The sequence below is a fragment of the Sciurus vulgaris genome, assembly GCF_902686455.1.
Source record: "Sciurus vulgaris genome assembly, chromosome: 12".
In the NCBI taxonomy this organism is placed as follows: Eukaryota; Metazoa; Chordata; class Mammalia; order Rodentia; family Sciuridae; genus Sciurus; species Sciurus vulgaris.
In genome coordinates, this window is record NC_136473.1 from 109,627,516 (window position 1) to 109,633,465 (window position 5,950).

The 5,950-nt window shown below is 45.2% G+C and overlaps 1 long non-coding RNA gene across 1 annotated transcript; it reads right to left on the reverse strand.

Moving 5' to 3' along the window:
• Positions 1-315: 315 nt before the first annotated feature.
• Positions 316-5,369, reverse strand: LOC306641747. Its single transcript, XR_013758272.1, has 3 exons — positions 4,153-5,369; positions 2,687-2,791; positions 316-2,156 (listed from the first exon to the last, which is right to left on the reverse strand). It is a non-coding gene; the product is annotated as an uncharacterized lncRNA (long non-coding RNA).
• Between the last annotated feature and the right edge of the window lie 581 nt (positions 5,370-5,950).

Below are 5,950 nucleotides of genomic sequence, written 5' to 3' on the forward strand. Positions count from 1 at the left end.
GCAGAACAGGTCTGTGCGCTCTGCTGAGCTGTCTCCTTGCCATTACCTGGAATCGCCTTAGCTACTTTTGCATCACTAGGCTTCTCGATCAGCATCAGGAACCACAAAGAATCAGAATCATCCTAAAGAATTTACCGCGTTTGGACAGTGTTATCAAAAGGGTTTTGTGGCCCCTCAGCAAAATTGCCAGGGTCTGAATGGATTCACACAGCCTGACAGTAAGAAAAAAGTTAAGTAAAATAAAGTTAAAAAGAATCCACTGGAACGTGGTAGGACAAGGAGTCAGCAAACACAGAACTTGTGTGTTACCTTTTTATTGTTTTCTTATACATAAAATGAGGGCAGTAATACCCAATCCTCCTACCTCCTGGGATTTCACTGTTGTGAGAAGCAAAGGCCATAGAGATCACAAACTCAGAGGTGCACCGTGGCTCATGTTAACAGGGCGCCCTGGTGTTTGAAGTTTCTATAATTGCTTGACCCAGCTATTTAAGGAGAAGTTCATCAAAGTATTTGCACACAAAGTAAAGAATTGCATGTTCAGAAAGCCTGTTTGTTCTTTTCTTGTTTTTACTGCTACCTAATATAACAGTAAGTGAAAGTGATTTTCCTAGTGTAAAGGGCTAAACTAAACAAACACAAGATATATAAACTTGTTATTCAGTGCACAGTTTAATTGGAGAGTTGAGAGTTTGGTGGTTGTTTTTATTGGTGTAAAAGAGGGAAACTACTCAACTGTAGTTGGAAATAATCTTTCTTGTGGGACTGAACCCTGGTTTTTTCCTTTAGTCATCTAACAAGCTAAAAATAGTAATAGGTAACACTTATTCAGTGCTGGGCACTGTTCTAAAGTCACAAGTTTGTGTGTGTGTGTCATGCACATACTTACGTGCACACACACGGATATACCCCTCACCAGGATCTCATCTGGAAGATACATACCATTGTTACCATCTCCATTGCAGAGATGATACTGAGGCACTGACAGGCTCAAAAACTTGCCCACAGTCACAAAGCTAGTAGGTAGCTGAGCTGAAATTCAAGTTCAGGCATTCTTACGGCAGGCCCTCTAACCCCACTCTGCTGCCTCCTCAGAATGTACGATATGCTCAGCCGCGCGCTGTGTTCTGCTCCCAATAAGACCTCAGGGCTCAGATTCTGATGATTGCATTGTTTTCTCTAGAAGACTTTCCCCAATAGCACTCTGACTAAATTACTCCAAGAATTACCATGCACTTGGCCAACCATTACTAAAGTGGGGCTAGTAAGATAATCCCAAATGGGTGGGAGGACTGGAAATTTCCACAACCAATTGCAGTCAGCTAGAGCCTTGCCCAAAGGAAGAGGTTGCGGCCATGAAGTTGCTCCTTCAAGATGGTGCCTTCCAGGGTGTGCAGAGGTGGGGAAGAAGCATCCTGACCTTCTTTAACTGGTGTCCGTTGTCCTATCATGGAGAAGACAGTTGCTTGAACTGAATCCTGGAAGCAGATCATGTTCTCACTGAACTCAGGGGAAGTGAGGAGGAGGAGGACAAAGGAACAGAAAAATAGGAAGGAGAAAGCAAGAAATCTCGGAGATGGGGAAGTCCAAGAGGAGGCTAGCGTGACCAATCATGCAAAGTTCTCTGGGAGTCAGGACCTTTATTCCTCAAAGATCCAGGGAACCACCAAAGGGAATCTAGCAGAAGGAACACCAAAGGCGGTTGTGGGTTTAGAGGAACTATTATATTTCGGTTTGGGACTTTCTGAGCTTGAGATACCGTGACATTGAATAGGAGTGTTCTATAGGCAAAGGGAAATAAATTCTATGGTTCAAGAGAGAGATGTGGACTAATTTCAGTCAGTGAGTAGTTGAAGTCATGGCCACAAGTGAAATTTCCCAAGTGAATGTACAGAAGGAAAAGGAGAAAGGAGAGAGATTGGAGCCCCAAGAAATGGTCCGTATTCGGGTTGGGGGACAGAGGAAAGATGAGTGAGTTGAGGACAAGCACGAACTGCATGAGCAGGGCACTGGAGAAGTCGAGGGAGGAGGCAGCTGTGTTCAAAAGGGTGTGGGCCAACACGTCAGACATCTTGGAGGGTGAAGCCGCGAGGGCTGCACATTCCTCCCTGTCTCGGTGGAGAGGCGGGGCCAGCTCCTAACCGTACCAGTGGAAGCTAGTTGGGAAATCAAATGAAAGAGCGGATGAAGAGTCTTCTGAGGAATGAGAGGCACAGGTAGAACACAGCTATGGTTCTGCCTGCTCTCGGCATTTCTCCAGGGGACAGGAAATTGGCACAGAATCCCGCAGACCTGGTTTCTCTGACAGCTTCTTAAAGCAGATCAGGGTGACAGATGTCTTCCCAGGTAGAATTTCACTTAGGGTTTCAGCTCTCAATTTTTAAGTTATTTTCCAAATCCCTGAACTGAGCAAAATGGTGCACTGGACCCTCTTTGGGGGCTTAGTTACCTAATATAAAAAACATGCAAGTGTCCCCAAACACAGGTCTTCTGTGTATTGTAAGCACAGAGCCACTATTTGAACTGGGTGTTTTCCATTGTCATAAATCACAGATGATTCCAAAAGTTGAAGGGAATTTTCATTCACTACTTTAATTTAGTTCCTAATAACCATGCATTCTGGAGTGTGTTATTTGAGAGGAGGATGTTTGGAAGTACTCTACTCTGTAAAGATTCACCCACTCACCTTTTACCAGTTTTACTGCCCCATGGTTTGTGGTCTCGACTCCTCCCCTTACTTTCCGTGGGGTCTCAGACACATCACCTGGGCGACTTCAGTGGCCTAACTTGTCTAAAGAGTGTAGAGAGCAAGATGCTCAATAAAACCACATGTTCAACACCAGGCGTTGGTGATTGTTTCCTATAAAAAGCCGTATAACAGACACTCTTGGCCTTGCAGGCTCCATGGTCTCAATTGCAGCCACCCAACTCTACTATCATAACATTAATGCAGTCATAGGCAACATGTGAACAAATGACTGTGGCCAAGTTCCAATAAAACTTTATTTGTAAAAACAGACACTGGGCCAGATTTGGCCTACAGGAAGTCATTTACCAACCTGTGTTCTAGATTTTAAAATGAAATGCTTCGATTTACAAATCTGGTCCACTTAGGATCACCTATTACAATGTTCATATCTCAGGAAAGGCAAATTATCCAGCTACTGCCAGTCATCATATGGCATGCATCATCGAATTTAACTCACACAATGAGGTTCAGTATTTCATCAATAAACAATCTGGTCCCTTAACAGTAGGTGAGTAAAATTAATGCAAAATCTAGTTGGACTTAAAAATCTATTTTGATCCAATAATGTTAACAAGTCTACTCAAGAAATATTTAAGCCAGGTGTGGTGGGGCACATCTGTAATCCCAGCAGCTCTAGAGGCTGAAACAGGAGAATCACAAGTTCAAGACCAACCTCAGCAACTTAACGAGACCCTCAGCAGTTCAGTGAGATCCTGTCTCAAAATAAAAAATAATAAGGGCTGGGGATTACAGTTCAGTGGTATATTGCCCCTGGTTTAAATCCCCAATACCGTCCCCCCAAATAAATGCTTAATATCATTTTGTTTAAAATTCCCAGTCTCTGAAAACCGCCCCTTCCCTGCTCAGCTACAGTGATGTATGTATGCGTGAATGAGGAGGAGCGATTAGGACTTGTGGCACCTTCTAGGAGCAATGTCCCCTCCCTCAGTCCCGCTGCCATCCAACAGCTGAGGTCTGTGGTCAAAACCATTTCCATGCTGCTGGCTGGGCCGGGGCTGTGCAGGGCTCAGGAGTGACCCTTGGCTGACTGCTCACCTCGGCTCCTGGAGGGATTGGAGACCCCTCTGAGGCCTGGCAGTGACTACCTCAGGCCCTGGCTGGAGGGTCTGCTGTGCAACTTGTGCTGCAGAACCATCTGACCCCCAGGACGGTGATGCCCCCTTTGCCAAGTTTCCTAACTATACTCTCAGATCTTTCTGGAACTTATCGACATGGGATCCAAGCATGACTCAGGAACAACAGGCCTCACAGCTACCTCTGCCTGAGCTTGGGCTGTTATTTGGGGGGGTGCCACCGTGACCCAGCTTGGCTCTGTCTGTCTATGAGTCAGCCTCCTGCCCAGTGCCAAGCTGCATGTTGGAATCCACCACCCCTCACAGTACCTGGGAAGGAGGACGTCTGTGCTGCTCTCTCCCTCTTCTCCATCTCACAACCTCGGCAGCTAGAAGGAGTCTGCTTTTCTTGCAAGGCCCCCATCCTCCTCCTCAGCTGCCATGGAGCCAGCCTGTGGAGCAAGGGTCATCTTCTCCATGCTGGAGGGGTTCTCTCTGTGCCCTTCATGCCAGGTTGGTCACTTACGAAAGGCAATGAAGAAGAGGGAAGGCTTTTTCAACAATGTCTGGCTGGCTCTCAAACCTGTTCCTTGGTTCCAAATCTATTTTGTATGTCAGAAGCTATTTTTTCCTTGTTGATTTCCTTATGTAAAAATATATTATCGTCCCTCAAACTAATGGATGGATGGATGAGTGCATTTGGAGCACCAGGATGAAAATCTTTTATTCCAAGAGGAAAAAGTGGAACGTGTATTACCAAAATATACCATTTCCAGTTAATCGGCAATTCATTCTGAAGTCATTCAGTAGTCCTTTCCAGGAAGACAGATAAGTAGAAGGTGGCTCTCAAGAGCCCTGAACTCAGGGCAGGTTGCTATGGATGCAGGAGTGGAGAAGAACAGGCAGTGGCCAGTGTGTGCGAGGTGGGCATGCCGCATTCAGACACAGGCAAGGGAAGAGGAGGAGAGCTCCCAGATGCACTTCCCAAGGGTGTAGAAAAGGAGCTGAAGTATGAACAGACTGCAGCCCAGTAAGAGGCCTGGGGGAGAGGGCTGCAGATGAGCTACAGTCATGATTTTGCAACATCCAAGCACTGGAACTTAGAGTCAGCGGTTCTGGTTAACGATGCCAGAGGACATAGAACCTTGTTCCAAACGGGGTCTCTGTGAAACTCCCTGGCCTATGGGAACAGACTCAAAATCCAGGAGACCATGGTGAGGGGCCCAGGAGAATGCCCCAGGGAGAATTAAAAAGCATATGGCAAGAGAAACATACTTTAACATATTTAGGAACAAGACAGAAAGTTCATATTTGATTATAAGATGGATAATTGCTCACAGTCAGAAATTTATACCCTCAATTTAAATACCATCTCACTACATACAAGGCCATGGAAATCCTTCCGTAGTGTACTCTTGAGTGTGAAGTGTTTTGTCTGATTTCAGAAGTGCGTTTCGTTCCTCATTGTGCCATTCCATGGCCGACGTCAGCATTTCCGGACATGCCCTGGCTGGTAGAAAGATGGAAGCAGGAGTTAGTAAAACACACCACCCCAGCACTGAAGCGTTCCTCAGAGTGTGGAGGATCCTTCCTCCACTGGCTGCACACAGGAATCAGGGGCAATCCCAGGCACTCGGGACACAGAACAAAGATCACGCTGATTCCTGTCCTTGAGGAGATTAAGGCCTAATGGGAAGGAAATAAAATACATAAAATCAACATAAATGCATACAGATGTGTGCAGCAATTATGAGCGGGAGATGGTCTATGGAATCGAGAATCAGGCTGATTAGTTGGAGAATGGTTAGGTAAACTTCAAAAAGATGTGCAGAGGAAATGGGGATTCCAGGTGGTTATCAGTGCACCTTTAGAGAAAATTTTACTTTCATGACACTCCTTAATGTCTGAGCCTGCATCTTGCAATCTCCAGCATCTAAGAAACTTTGTTTCTAACATATGCTTACCACCAAGTACCCAAAATGGCTACTAAGTTTAAGAATGGGTTGCTAACTCTTGTGTATTGCTATATCTCTAATTTTAAAAATTAATTCAATATGAGGAAGTTTACTACAGTGTGACAGCAAAAATTCGTGTGATAAAGGTATATAACTACTTGAACTTGTCACCC